The sequence below is a fragment of the Aythya ferina genome (genome assembly GCF_964211825.1).
Source record: "Aythya ferina genome assembly, chromosome: 16".
Lineage (NCBI taxonomy): Eukaryota > Metazoa > Chordata > Aves > Anseriformes > Anatidae > Aythya > Aythya ferina.
This window is the reverse complement of record NC_140315.1, coordinates 11951811-11967757: the sequence shown is the minus strand read 5'-3', so window position 1 is coordinate 11967757 and position 15947 is coordinate 11951811. Positions and strand designations below refer to the sequence as shown.

The 15947-nt window shown below is 44.0% G+C and overlaps 1 long non-coding RNA gene across 3 annotated transcripts in view; it reads right to left on the bottom strand.

Moving 5' to 3' along the window:
- Positions 1–1687: 1687 nt before the first annotated feature.
- Positions 1688–15947, bottom strand: part of LOC311445974 — a 52745-nt gene continuing 38485 nt past the window's right edge. For 2 of the 3 annotated variants that reach the window (XR_014698694.1, XR_014698696.1), the window contains exons 6-10: positions 14645–14739; positions 11033–11143; positions 6359–6518; positions 3409–3512; positions 1688–3208 (exon numbers count right to left, since the gene is read on the bottom strand). This is a non-coding gene — a long non-coding RNA (uncharacterized lncRNA). The remainder of the gene's footprint in view (positions 3209–3408; positions 3513–6358; positions 6519–11032; positions 11144–14644; positions 14740–15947) is intronic. The other variant, XR_014698695.1, reaches the window with a different exon arrangement.

Below are 15947 nucleotides of genomic sequence, written 5' to 3'. Positions count from 1 at the left end.
GCAGCCTAAGGAGAAACATGCAGTTTTTGTCAGTATGCCCGAGGAACATGAAAGGCTTTCAAAATCAACATATCATTTCCCATAGCAGCCCATCATGGGGGCATGGACCACCAAGAAGCCTTCACAGCCACGACAGGCATTTCGGAGTATGTTCTGTCTCTCAGACAGCTCCCCAGGCTGCCTGCTCAGGCTACAGGCTGCTGGCTGGGGCCACCTCAGCAATGGCAACCCCACGGCTGGTGGCTGCGAGAGGAACGAGCCTGTGGCAGCCCTCCAGGAGCTGGATGCTCATCTTTTCTCAACTCATCTCAACTCATTTCATCCTGCCTGCCAGCCACCCAGGGGCTGTGGGGCACGGGGATCAGGGGACAAAGCCCTGCACACTTGTGGGTCAGGAGTTCATGGGTCTGTGCCTGTAGGTGGCAATTAGGAACGCAAAGCAGCAGTCCTGGGGTTTGGAAACGTACTGCTGGGCACTACCAGACATTCCTTTTTTTTCAGCTTTTTATGGCATATAAAGGGAATGTTACCTGGATTCCCTCTCAAAGCGTGGCTGTGCACCTCCCTGAGAAACTGTAACTGGACATTAACCAACATATCAAGGTCAAAATAGCATCCAGCATCTGAAATACAGGCATTTCCCCAAATCACCCAAATACTCTTGTACTTCTTTGTTGAGACAAAAGGGGTTTTTTTTCATGCTACGGATTTTACTGGTTTTTAATGCTAGTGGCATAGGATCAGATTTGGCTTTTGCTCCCAGACTTGTAGTTTGTTCCTGTGAATCAGCAAGGCTCAGAGCACGAGTGGTGAGGACACTACTGCAGGACACTGCTCTAGCAGGTTTCAGAGCAAACACCCAGTGTGACCTCAGGGCTCTCGTGCAACTCACAGGTCAGAGACTGTCCCAGGTGTTCCTGGGGATCGAGCCACCATGCACAGGGCCAGAGACCCTGGCGTCAGCCTGGCCAAGCCAACCAACTTCATCAAAACATCCACCTTCTCCAGCCCTACCTGAATTTGGCCTGGAATTATTCATTAACCAGCTGACAGCTTTGTCTCTGAGGCCAGGGGCAGCACGCTGGAAATTTGCAACTTGCCTGTAATGAGTTTGGCAAACAAGGTAATTGCGTGCCCATCCTGCAGGTTCCATTCATCTGTGCCTGTCCACGGCAGGCTGATCCTGCCTCTGTCCTTCGACGTGGCCGCACGCCAGCACCATTCATCTCTCGCTGTCCTGTGGGCTGCAGAGGCCAAGTTTTTAATGGACGAGGCCCGAAGAGATTCAATAGATGCCTGGTGGAGGGAGCGGAGCCGCTGCTCTGAGCATCCTGAAGGATGAGTGAACATTACCGGCCCCATAAATGACTGTCTGTCTGAGGTCAAAGGATGGAGAGGCGTGAGATCACCGTGACAGGTACATTGAGAGAGGGGAAAAAATCATTAACACGATATACATTTAATCCTAAAATATTCTTAGTCTCTTAAATAAGGACCTGGGAAGGTAGTCTCCCCTGCCCTGAGGGCAGAGCTTGGCAGGGTTCAGGTTTGTTCTTCTGCAGGAAGACCCAAATAGCAGAAAGATGGAGGTGGCCAGAACACACAATTCTTCATTAAATCGTGATGAATTAATGAGTTACTGAAACCATTAACATAGATCAGCCTGGAAATGCTATTTGGACAGGCAAGGATGTGCTTTCAAAGTGCTTACACTTAAATTTCTTTTTTTTTTTGCATCTGGGATTTGTGATCAGAGTTTTATTGCCATAAACAGATTCTTTTTGGTTTTATTTTTTAATCTATTCCCCTTGGCTTCTACTCATACCAGCAAGAGAGCATGCATATCAACCAAAGTTTTACTTTGAACATCAAGATTTCAAGATTTCAGGAACTTCTGCAGTGGGGGTGTACCAACAAGAAAACAACTTTAAAATGAATAAATAAATAAATAAATAATAAAACAAGTTGAAAGAAAAAAAAATCCAGGTGGTTGGGGTTAACCTGATTTCACCTGAACTTTCCCCACATGGAGAATACTCTTCAAAAGTCAAACACAGAGCCCTATTTCGTATTCTCTACAGTAACCTTTAGAGTTCAAAACGTTCATCTGTTCACCCCCCCACATCCCCTCACAGTGGCGTTTGCAAATGACACAAACATTTGACTGTGATCTGTGCTCTCCCTAATGCAGCCCAGCCTGTGCCCGCGCCTTGTAACAATTTTCTCTGGAGCAAGTTCAAGCGCAATTTGCTCATGCTGGTATCTATCTGTCATCGGATGTGTCAGCCGAATCGCTCTCAGCTCGGGCGGAGAGGAAGGAGACAAAAGGTCACCTTCCACATACGGTGTGTTCTCCAGGAGGCAGGAAGGAGAAGGGGGAAAACTGAGTTTTCATCTACCTGACAGGAATTGTATATTTTTTTCCCCTTTCCCTTTGCATTTCATCCCACACTCGCAGCATGGCTCAGCGCCTCTGAGAGCAGATGGAGATATTCGGAGGAGATGAATATGTACCAGAGCCATCAGAAAGCCAGGAGGTTGGTGTGAATGGTGGCCCCAAAGGTTGCCATGCGTTTCCTTAGAGGAAGGATGGCTCATCAGCCTTTGAACCCTGACAGCAGCGTGGCTCCCCGCAGCACGCCGTGTCCTGGAGCTCTGTCTGGTTGGCACAGCCGAGGTGCTTCCAGGAGCCGTGAGTTCATGCCCCAGCTGAAGTCACTCTATGCCGCTTGGGAGCTTGTCCTCCCGGGGGAGATGCAAGCAAGGAAGATGACTTCAAGTGCAGCTCTGCACTGAAAAGAGGTTAATGAACAGCAACACCTCCCTACGCCTTGCACTCACTCTTAACTGCGTCCCATTATTCTGCCCAGTGCATGCAAGCACCTGGGGATCTGTCAGCCCGTCCCAAGCTGGCACTGCATCCGTTGAATGTGCCAAGAGGAGATGTGCTCCCTGGGGAGAGGAGGACTTCATGGCCAAGGCCTTGACCTGTGCTAGACACTTAGCTCAGGTATGGCAGCTTTTGGGGAGCCGAAGCTCTCAAAAAGAGCAATTGGATTTCCAAAGCACTACAAAATTCCACTCCCACCGAGAACCAACACTGGCATTGGGTGAGGGCTTGTTGTACTCCAAGAAAGCCATGGTCCAAGGCCCATCCCAGCTCATCTTGGTGGTTAGCCAGATCCAGCTGCTTAGGAAGAGGTTTGGGCTGAAAAACATAACACAGGGAAACGTGGTGTTGGTGCTGTGCCACCACTGCCTGCACAGCATCCAGCCTCTGTCCCATCACGCACAGAGCTGAAATGCTCTGGCTTGGGTGTGAGACAGGAAAGTGGCTGGAGGGAGGAGAGACACCAGAGCACCCACCTCTATTGACAAAAAAAAAAAAAAAAAAAAAAAAGATCCTACCTTACTGTGGATAGAACTGGAAGGATTTGGGGATTTGGGGTTCCTTAAATCCTTGAAGTTAATTTTCTTCGCATTTCTGTATCTGACACCAGCCAAAAAGAATTCTGGGAGGGAAAAAAATATAAATGGTACTTTTAGTGCTCAGTGAGAGGAGATGTATGATCTCCAGCAGTCAGTCAGTGAGAACTGAAGACTTACAGGAGGGTAAGGAATAGAAGAGCCTGGAGATTTATTTCCCATTAGAGAGTGGCAGATGGGGAGTAAGGGGCCACAGAGAATAAATTGATGTGGAACCAGAGCCAAACTGAGAAAAGGCAAAAATCAAACCAAGACAGGCTGAAAGTTTTCCAGTCAAGTGTTCCCCTGCCACCCCCAAAGAAAAAAGAAGCTTTCTACAAAATGGCATGTTTCAGGGACAGCCCCCGCTTTTCACAAAATTGTTATTATTTTTCATTTTGCATGGAGTAACCAGACCAAAACTGATTAACACCACCAGAAAAAGAAGCCAGGTTGCAGCAGACTTATTTCCATTGAAAACGTGGTTGAAAGCAAAGCCTCATGTGCAACTCTTCCATCAATAAAACCTAATATTCCAACCATTCTTAAGGTTGAAGTGAAAAAGAGATTTAAGGAAAAACATTCTCAGGGAAAGCCTGTTAGATGCTATTGACAGCAAATCTGCAGAAACTTTTACCAATCTGGCTGCTGTTGTTACCTGTCAATCTCCCAAAGTCGCCACATGAAGGATTACACTGTCTTCAAAAACAGCCAGCTGCATATGACAGGGACAGGCTTCTACATCAGAAGATGCTTTTTTTTTTTTTTTTTTTTCCTTCCCCCCCAGCCATATCTCCTTAACTAATAAAAGGTTTTGCCTCTCCCTACAAGTCTTGTCTTACTGTAACAGCCCTCACTAGCTACCCACATCCAAAATAACCCATCCTATTTCGGAGCATGGCAGAGGACTGTGACACACTGAGCAGGTGAACCAGGCATGCAGAGGAATGCCTTTCAGCAGGGCCGTGCACCGAAGAGGAAGATTTCCTTTAACAGGAGGGCAGGCTGATGGGGCAGACCCACCCCATGCCTAGGTTTATTCTGCTGTGCCCCAAACTGCACTCCCCAAGCATCTCATCCTTATTTATTGCATCCCTGATGATCCTTGTTGACCCATGAGGTCTTTTAGGAGTCACTAAAATAGGAAAATACAGGCAAACACCCACAAAACTGAAATTTAGTAATGTGAATTGGAGGAAGAGAACAATTTATTTTTTTTTATTATTATTTTACATGGTAGCTGTTACCAGCACACCCAGCAATGGGTGCAAAGTGGACATTTTGCAGCACGTGTCAGTGTGCAGAGACCTGGGCACTGGTTTTTAGCAGCAGCAGGGGCTGTGATGAGGCTGGTTTGTAACAACCAGCTTAGGGTAATGCAGTAATGAAACCACCAATCTACCTTTTTACCACGCAGCCAACCTACGCCCCTTTTAGTCCTTCAAGCACGCATCTTGCAAATGTAAACTTTTCACACTAAAAGAGAGAAAATTATCCTTGTGCTTTAGCAGAGGAATGATTCAGATAGCCCCAGGCAACAAAGAGCTGAGCCGATAAAGAACAATGGTGTTTGACTGCCTTTGGAAAAGTATTTGCTGTGTGTTTTTGTGGTTTTTGTTGCTTTTTTTTTTTTCCATATGTAACATTGTTTTAAGCTACAAAGACACAGAGGTTAATTGCAGTTCACTGAGAAGGTGTTACTGTGTTATTTCTTTCCAGCCTGCCTTTCTCTCCTTTTCTAGGAGTGCAGGGGCCAACCGAGAGATGAACTGGCTATGAAAGCCTTGATCCATCCTCTTTAAGCAAAAAAAGGAACCAAAAAAGTTCACAGACAGGAAGTGAAACACCACAGGGTGAAATCCTGGCATGAGCCAATCCTGGAAAAGCCCCTGCTGGTTTCCATAGGCTTGTATAGGATTCCCCTTTCAGTACTCAAACATCCAGACAGGCCCAGAAAACTTTATCAGGAGGGATTATGTTCACACCACCACGCTAAGAGATCGGGTAGGGGCACAGGTCCTGCCAACAGCACGGCACTGACATGGAAGGGGCTGCAGCCTTCTGATCTCCTCTGCTAGCTACGAGAGCAGGTAAAGGGCCTTTGCTTTTCACCTCCTGCTTAAGCAGGATTTCTGACATTTCTTTCAGAAAGAGGAAAGCATCATAAAAGAACCCTGTATCATGAAGATGGCATTTTTTAATGAGTGCTTCTAAACAAACTGATGAGATAGGAGAGAGAGAGAGTGATCTCTTGTACCCTGCCCATGAGAGCTCACCTTTACTCCCGTCCGTCACAGCCTCCACAAGCTGCTGCAATGTCCAGGGAGCAAACCTCATCCAGGACCATGACAAATCAGCCCTGGGGTCCAACAAGATGAACTGTCCTCCTGCTTAGCACAGTGGCTGGCCCTCAGCGCTCCCTTCCAGCTCTGTAAATCAGCCAGCCCCAGCAGCAGGCTGCCCCAACCCCTCCAATCCTCACCGCCCTGCCCTCCTCTTCCAAAGCCATTTATCCAGAGAGGGCAAAGAGAGGGCCCAGCACAGCAATGAGTAATGCCCAGCTGATCCTCAGAGGGGAAAGCAAATCACCTCCCAGGGAAACAGAGCCCTGTACTTCCCTGACCCAGGCTGTGAGGGTTTAAGGGAGAGGTTGCTCGTCCCAGTAGAAAACAAGCACTTTCCTCATTGGGGCTCACAGACGGCAGCTCCTCCTGTCTGCCAGCCGTGCTAGTGCCATTTGTCACGGCGTTGGGTGCACCAGAGACCCATGGCAGTGCCAAAGGGATTAACCCAAGCACAAGAAAATTTAGTGTGACTCACGTCCTAACCTTTCTGGGTGTTAAATGCTGAAGTCATCGGTTGGTTTTCATCATCGTGACCAGGCAAAACTTACCTTGACTTTCCCCAAGTAGTCATCTCCTATTTGGTGTCCAGGCACAAAAGCGTGTGGTCCTCACTGCGACGACTGCCCAGTTTGAAGGTGGGATATGGCCCCGAATACTGCATACACCTTCAGCAGAAACCATTCTGCAATTCAGCCCAGAAAGCAGGTTCTGAGAGTGGCAAACAAGCAATAGGGCACAGCTTAATAAATGGAAAATACAGCACAGGAGATATTTGCAGCTCAAAACAATAAGAATGAAGTAGAGGAAATATCTGTTAAAATCAAGAATACTTCAATTTTTCCCTCCTCAAATGTATATGTTTTAATTATGTATTTTTAGCGCTTTAATCTTCCAACATTACCAGATAATTTGTAAGTTCCAACACCTTTATGTACTTTTTAAGTCACATTTGCTCTTTTACTGACAATTAATATCTCATTCAGTTAATATTCTCACATTCACCAAATACATATAAAATTTTTCATTGTTGCAAAAAATGTTCTTTTAATGGTCTCTAAAGTTCTGCTGCAGGCAATGCTTTGCAGGTGTACATGGGAGCTGGGAAACCATTACAAAGAGCAGAACTGCCAGTGCTCTTCCCTTTCAGAAGAAAAGAGGACTCCAGCACTCCATCTGCTGTATGACTTGTCTTCTTTAGGAGGAAGGATGTTGCACGAAAATAGCAGGTTAGTGAGTCAAACTGTATTATGAGTTTTGTCCGTATGAATTTTGTTAGGTTGCCCCTCTGTAAGGAAAACTCAAAATCTCATGGCCACTGTGCAGGAGCACTGCAGGAGCTCCCTCCAGCACCCAGCCCTTGGGGTAACTTCTCTCTTGGAGAAGTTCACGTGCTTTTTGTGACAGGCAGTGTCCCCTGACATACTCCTGCATAAAAAGAATGTGGAGGCTGATGTTAAACTTCTTGCTCTTTCCCTGCAGGTTCACCCTTCTGCAAGGGCTGATTTTTAGGACTTTTACACATTTGAGGGTGTGAGCAGAGTGTCTCTGTGGCACAATTTTCCAAAGCAGAACTGCAAAAGCTAGCTGAGGCTGAGCTGCAGAAGGAATTCGGGTTTGAGCATGCCAGCAAGAGGCAGAAGTATCTCAGAACAGGAGCTACACCCAGAAATGACCCAGGGCTTTCTGTACATTAAAGGGAAAAAAGAAAAAAAAAAAAAAAGAAAGAGAGAAATAAAGGTGGGGGTCATGGGGTAAAATATCACAAGGAAGGACAGTATTTTAACCATACAAATGCCAAAAATAGTGTAAGTAAATAGTTTCTAGTTTAGCAGCTTCTGAGCTAGGAGCACTTACTGGTATAGAGGGAGCCTGGTATTCTGCTTTATTATCAGGGTGCAGTGCCATCAGAGCCCATTATGCAGCTTTCATATCCTTATTTAAGAAAAGAGGCCAGACTGAGCTCAGTTTCTTTATGAAATGCAGCTTAATGCACATTTGACTAAATATCCCAGCTCACTGCCAGTCAGCAGATTCAGAGATGTTTCTGAGAAAGGCTCTTCAATCATCCTTTGCTTCAATCTTCCTTACTCGAGGAAGGAAGGCAAAGCAATGAGATTGAGGGGTCTTCACAAAGGCAAAATTACAGGGTCTTGCCATGGAAGAACGATAACTAGCAAGTCAAGATACCCACAGTAGACAACGGGTCTGATAGTTTTGCTGCTGGACTGCATCTTACCTTAATGGAAGCAAGGTGAGTTGTCAGCTGTAGGTGAGATGAATGGAAAGGTGAAACCATGTGTGCTGCAGAGATGAATGTTTCACATCAGAAGTTCATTTCAAGCACAGGTTAGTACTGGCTGGAGGGTGATGTAGTGGCAAAATCCTTTACTTGTCCTAATTTTATGGCTAGATCCGTGTAAGAATGAGGACCATTTTGAGAAGCATCGCCACAAATAGGTTTATTTTTCGTGGTTTTTCTTTTTTTTCTTGAGGCTTAAATCTTGACATATTCAATCAATTCTACTGTTCCTGTTGCATTGTGGATTAGTTAATTGCAGAAGCAAAAATGTGTGCCTGATTTATTATGTATAGAGCTTTGGAAAATTACAAAAAGCAGAAACCTAGACAAGCCATCCAACTCCTCACTAATGGCCTTTAGCAACAAGGAAATGAGACTAACTGTAGTAAAAATGCAAATAAAAAAAAACAACATATGAATTCAGACCTCTGACTTCATTACAGAATCATTAAGAAATACTTGAATTCAGGCAGCCAGAAGTTTAAAACCAAAACAGGAGAACAAAGCCCAGTCTTCACATCTGTAGCCCTATCAGCAAGGAAATCTTGTCAAATTCCTAGCCACTTACATGGCCATTTATACCTCCCATCACCCTGTTTGGGCTCCTGTAGCCTCTGACAATGGTTTAGAGTGCGAGTCTCCAGAAGCTAGAGGTCAGTCTTGTTTGGGAGACAGGAGGATCTTCTCCTGAGCTCTCTTCCGTGATGAGAGCATGTGATTGTCAAGACATGTTGAAACTGAACAAAATTTAAACTGGATTGTTTGACCAATTTATTCTGGATAAAACATAACTTGAAGAGTTTGACTGTGCTATGAGCTGGTTTTGAGGACTCCGTTAGAGAGCCATCAGCTCACGACAAGTCATGGCTTTCAGAGACTGAACCAGTGACACAGGAGAGGCCTCCATGCAGCTACCTAATGTCAAAGCCCCTTCGTGGTGGTGAAGCATCTGACAGTGCAGTAAGCCTAAATTTATTGCTGGGAAAATGGAGCTCAAACATAAACACAGCTTTCACTCACTGTATGGGCATGTGTGAGCGTATGAATCAAAATTTCTACACTGCTCTTTGCCAATTAATACCTCCAGATAAAGCACACTAGGGAGCGACTTAAAATTTCACAGATTTTGTGTGCTCTCCTGCCCTGATAGGCTTCTGAGCACTTTACTGCTGTTTTAGATGTCCAAATATTTGCCTGGATAAATAGATTTAGAATAGTTTGAATAAGCTGCACTTTCCCATAGGAAGCTGGGTGAGTCACATCAGAAAAAATATATCTTGGAAGAGATCTACAGCACAACTACAGACAGGAAAATGAAAGCAGCAGTTGGCACTGACTTATTCAGCAAGCGTAGAAATGTGAGTAGCCTATGGATTCAAAGAAAACTTACCAAATTATGCATTTTCACAAGCTTCATTTTTATGAAAACAGTTTGTTTCATAAAATAATTAAATGTGGGGTTTTATTTTATTTTTTAAATATGAAATTTATACTTTACATATAGGGGAATTCTGCCATGCTGGAAACGCCCCTGGAAACATGACAAATATCTGAGATGCAACAAAACCACTCTTCCATTACTCTGCTCCTACCACAAGAAAGCAAAGGACCAAAGAATCACATGCACCATATAAGAGGGCTGAGTTATAATTTTGTACCTCTTGAGACACAGAGTGAGAGCCCTCCTATACTTCGGAAATCCAAATAGAGATCTAGCAGGTTACAGAGATCAATTGCATGCATAGAATTAGGGAAGCAAAAGTGATATTCCCACCATTAAATATAGGTTGGAGACTTAATAAGGCACAAAGTGAAGGAAATGAGAAGCTTTTAAATTGAAGTTATTATGCGCTGTAACAACTGCCAGAAATTATATGCTAATGTCATTCTCCTGCTTTTATTCCTCTCCGGTTCAGCAACAACCCACTCCCCAAAATCTCTTCCTACATCTGCAACTGCTGCTGTCTCACAGATTTTACACCACTCTCTTTTGACAGAGACTGTCCCCCACTAAAATGCAACAGCCTCCCCTAAAGCACTCCAGACCCAACAACTTCACCATGGATCCAGCAACCTCTCCCACTGCAATATCCCTGCTTTAAGCCCCCTGGGATTTCTCCATGCCCGTGCCTCAGTGAGGATCATAATCCAAGATTTCTTTCCTTTCAGAGGTAAACCTGATGCTAGAAGGAGCCAAAGAGGGATTCAGGCTTTCTTAACCTTGCCTTTAATTTCTATATACAAGAAGTAATAAAAGTCAATTAACATTATTGCTTTTCCCCTTCTTTCCTGATTTGCTTTGCTTAAAAGTAAACAACAGTTCAACATTTGCTGAGCAGAAACTTGCTGTGTGACAGCTTCCATCAGAGTCCTGCCTCCAGGAACACAAAGAAGAATAAAAGAAAGAAACTTCCTTTCCTCCTGGTCTTTAGATTCTGGTTCCACGTCTACCTTGTTACATGCACCCCTATGCCTCCATTTAAACAGGAATTATTTTCAGTGTTTTCCCACCTATGTGGGGGTTCCAAGCCTGCGTTCATTCCTTGTGCTCCATCCAAGGAGCAGTTTGATGAGCAGCCAAGAACAGGACGCTGCTGTGAGATCCTCCAGCAGCTCTGGCCCTGGTGGGCAGCCCCTGTGTTGTCCCCAGGCACTGAGCAGCGTGGCAGTGGTGCTACTGAATGTACACCGGGGGTGTTCAGATATTGCAGAATAAAAAGTGGATGTGGAACCAAAGTGAAGGATTGCCTAAGGAACGGGGATAGAAACTGGTCCGGTGGGGCTGTTAGAGCCTGGAAACTACTTAGAAAAAAATACTGTAAAGCTGCCCTGCGTACAAGCACACTGTGCTCTCCTCAGCCACCACGTCCCACGTCCCCTCTGCAGCCATAGGTAATTTTGGTTCTGATCTCTCTGTGACTACCTGATGTTCTCCAGTCTTCATGGACACAGGCATCCAAAATCAGACTGTGGCAGAGGTTCAATCGCATCAATAGTAATAAGCATAAAAATGGTGTTATAAGAGGTGAAGAACCTGTGGAGAGAGAAAAAAATTACACAAAGATTTACAGGGGAACACAAGACAGAGGTGAAAAGCAGAAAGCCACAAGTTCTCAGGCAATTATGGGTGACTTTCCTGGCAATCACGACTTGCAAATCAAGTCCACCTCCTGCCCTGGTGGCTGATTGCCAGGAACAAGTTAATTAACCATCACTAACAAACGCACGTCTAGTCTAGACTTTAACAACTCCACCGATGCTGGCCCCACCGCCTCTTGGCAACTTCCCCTGCCCAACCTCCTGCAATTGCCCAGGAGCCAAATTCATCCTTGGGGAAAGTCTTTTTCTTTAGCTTGGACCAGGGATGAGAGCAGCCTAGATAGTGTGCCCCGGCATTTTCCCCATGTCCTAAAGGAAATCATCAAATCTTTCCTTTTTTTTTTTTTTTTTTCCCTCTATTTTTTATTTTTCTGAACTTCCCCCATTATGATCAGTCTTTTCATCTTCTTCCAATCACCTTCACACCAAAGGCTTTCGGACAGCATCTTTCCTCTTTCAGCTGATATTTGCAAGCATTTATTTTACATGTTGCTCACTGAACTTTTTCCAGTTCATGTGTCTTATTTTAAAACCACTATTCGCAAAATAGCCTAATTCTCCAAACGGTGCTGAGCTGAGTGGAATAATTACCTTACTTGTTTTAGGCCTCTGCTGGAGTCCAAAATTATACACTTGGAAAATTATGATTGTTTTATCTTCTTATTTTTTTTAGTTTCAAAAGATGTGTGAAAGACAGGTTTTTATAAAGGACATAAAACCAGCCAAAACTATAATTACAACAGACAGAAAAGAATTCAGAGAAAAGATGATTTTATGATTAAGGCATTGGACTAGAAATTTAGAAATTTAAATTCCCTTTGTAGCTCTGCCAAAACCTCTCTCTATAACCTTTGCTGAGTGACTTAATCCCCTCATGCCTCAAACAAAATTCTTTGGAACTTCCCTGTTTTATGCTAGCTGTAAAAACACATTCATTCACACTTGTGAGATGTTCAAATACACCAATAATCAGAAAACCACAAGGACCAGGACAGTTACAGTCATCTGGCTGCATTTAATCATCTCTTGTCAAAAGCATATGCATCTTTAATCACGAGCACATGGGATACAGCAGCATCGCTCTTGAGAAACAAACATTATGCTAACAGAAAAAGCAAGAGCAAAAATTCCTGATCCTAACAGAAAATACGTTGCAAAGCAGGGCAGAAAATTTCTAAATGTACATCTGAAGCTTAGCATCCCCGCACCATCTTCCCCCAAAACGTAGAACAGCTTAGGTGTCTTACAACAGACCAGAAATACCAATTCACGTTTCACTGGAGATATGCAAACTCAAGAGCAATAACAGCAGTTCCCAGACTTGCATCGTGATACTGAGGGGAAAATAAATAAATAAATAAATAAATAAAGCACAGAAGAAATGCTACTAAAGGTATGCAAGTTGGTTTCCAAATGTCCTTAAAAACGGGATGCCAGAAGTGGGGCATTAAATGCGTATGTTTCCAGGCTGTGATGAGGACACCAAACTTTCAGAGCGAATTCTATTTAAAACCTCTTAAACTGGGGAGAGACTGAAATGAGAACACGACTGAAATGAGAACAAAACTGAAATGAGATCACAGGACCATGCAGGCACAGGGATGATGCCCAGGCGCTCCCCAGCCCGAGCACGGTGAGCATGTGGGGGATTTGTCTCCTCTTTTCCTCCTGGAGCACCAAGGGATGCTGCTATGTCAACCGATCCCCCCCTGCCTTTTTTCATCGCTTTAATAAATTAAGCTGAGCAACAATAGAGATGAGAGAAAGCAGGACAATGTGGTAAATGTAGCAGAAAGAAATTTGAATTGTAATGAGGAGAGCTAATCAGGAAAAGAATGGACTATAGAAGAAGCACTAATGAGTTTCTAAATAAATTCAAAAGGTTAATATTGTTCTATCTAACAAATACGAGAAGAATCCTAATGTGAAATGAAAGGCCACACTCCAATGTCCCCGTGTTGCAGCCACATCCACCCACCCGCCGGCCACCGCAGCCTCCTGATCAGTCTTGGCCTCTTTTGCCTCTATAGGTTAAGAACCCAAACCAAAGTCCAACAGGTCAATGTTTGGACTCTCTTTGACTTGCAGGCTTTGCGTCAAGGCTTTTGCAGCAGGTTTATGTTAGCATTAAGGAACCTGTACACAAAGTGTGGTGTGCAAACCACAAGTGGTAGGTGTGTGTCTAGGGGACGGACAGGGCCATTTTCAAGCACCTTTGTTAGCACGTGGATTGCCGGGGTGAGTAAAAGGCTGATATAGGTGCCCCAAGGAAAGGGCAAGTAAATACAAAAGTTTATAAAAATTGAAAGCTGGAAGGGGTTTTTTGTTTGTTTGTTTGTTTCATTTATTTTGGTTTTTAATTTATGTGATGCCAGTAATCCAAAATATAAGCTAAGACTTTCTGTCTATATAATCAAAAGTGAAAATATTCAGTCTTTTTTGCATTGTATTACAAAACATGGTAAAAATTGTATGCCAGCCAAAATATGATATTTTTTAGGTGAGGAAAGCAGCCTCTTTCAAGAAAAAATAAAATAAAATCCAATTCCCAGCAAAGTAATAGACTCACAGTCTTTTCATAAGAATAGGTCTGCTCAACTATTTTCTTGCTTGAAGGAAGGAAATGGTGCCATTATAATATTTTACCCTGAATATAAAAAACCTGCTGTGACATCATTCTTCAGGGAGAAATCCACTAATATTTGTGTACATGGCCGTCCATCTATCTTGTGAACCACAAACAGAACAGGGGGGAAGAGCCGAGGCGGGCAGCACATTCATCTCCTCCTGCTCCTATGACGCCAGGGGATGAGTTAGGTGCAGCCCCACAGCCACGTCACCTTCTTATGATCAAGCCATCCCTGTAGGAACGCATCGATCTACACGCATCACCAAGGGCACGGTCACACAGATCCCTCCACTCCTATCACTTATGGGAAATGAAGGAAATTAAGATATGTATGTTTTTTCTTTTGGGTCTGTGAATCATCCTACAGCTGGTGTAGCACTCCCACGCCAGTGCTGACCAATCGATGGATTATTCATGGGAATTTGCAAAACACTGCTCAGCCACTTGCCTGCCATGAATAATTTTGTTCAACAGATAGGTTAAATACATTGGCTTTCCTCTCCTCTTTCTCCTTGCAGAGACAGTGAGCATCTGCCCCAGTAGACAGACATCTAATAGAGGCTTTGGCACAGATCAAGGCAAAGACTGAAAGGAAAACCCTCAGACCCAAGAGACCAGAAGGGTGGGAAATACATGGAGACAGAGACTGGACAGCCAGGACGTCAACTGCTTGCAAGCAACCCTTTGTAAGCCAGCAAGAGACGTGCATTTACCCTCTCATCACTTACTGGGAGCTCACCAGAGCTCCTCAATGTTTCCAGCCCAAAGCACAAGTGAAATAAAATGGAAAGCAGTGGAGCAACTCACCCTCCTGAGCCCAGGGTGGAAGAGTCACCAGCTGGATGTTTCTGGCACTGCTCTGTAAATGGTTAAATGCAAAACTCTTCATGAAACAAGGGGCACTGCAATGAAATTGCTAACTGTGAATAAACAAGACAGTTGCACAGCTCATCATAACCCTAATGATCCTCTCTAAATCATGCAGCCCCATCACCTAGATCTATTGGCCACATTAGCAGACTGCTGAGTGCAGGAAATATGGAGAGGATCATTTTTAAATGGTTTTACGTGCCACGCTCATTGGGAACCCTTTGAGATGGAGTCTAAAGCAGATGGTAAAACAGGAAAATTATTCACATTAATTCTTCAGCAACCTAAAATAAATTCAAAAATAAATGAAATAATGAAAGCCTCATTCAGTCATGGTTTTGTAGCAGTCATAAAAGCCCCACCAGGAAGAATCCAGAGCGGTTCCACTCTTCGCCACAAACCTGCTGCTAGTTAATTGGCTTCAAAGCCACAGGAATATTAATATCCCGTAAAAAAATATATGATCTTCTCCATTCTTTGGCTATTGTTCAATTGCCTAATGAAAGAACAAACAAGCTGAAATATCAAATAAACCTTGCTGTATACAGTGTGCACTGTATCCATTTCAATTTTGCTTCACATAGATTTCCTACAGAGCGACTTCTTTTGCTTTGAGCTTCTCATCCACTCTGGAAATTGTTACGGTGAGAGATAATTACTGCTCCCCCATTTTACAGACAGGGAAACTGAGGCACTGCTTTTATCCAGAGGGGGAACAGCAAAGTCAGGACTACACCCCACATGTAAGCCAATCCTAATACTGAGTCTTCCTGCTCATCTTGCAGGAACGGCTCCACCAGGACAAGATTTATCAAACCTTTAAAGTACCCCCCCTGAGCTGAACGAACTGTGGCCCCTGCCGAATAATACAACAATTCCTTTGAAGTTGTCCCTCACCCAGATGAGCCGGAGGACTTGAGGAACATGCCACAAAGGAACCCCACTCCCACAGCAGTGAGCTACACAAAATCTTACAGACAATCTTAAAAACAAATAGCAAAAAAAACATTGCAGTATTGACATTTCTATGTGACAGCAGTACAAAACTCTGTGAAACCACTGAAAACAAGTGATACTAAAATACTAAAAATGTGGAAGTTCACTTTAAAAATCACTATCACCAAACTTACTTAATATTAAGCAAAGGTCCAAGCACAACATGGGCCATCCACAGCTGACTATTATAGGAACATCATGCAAGCTGTTCTGTTATTTAATTTCTAACACAGAGTAATTTAAA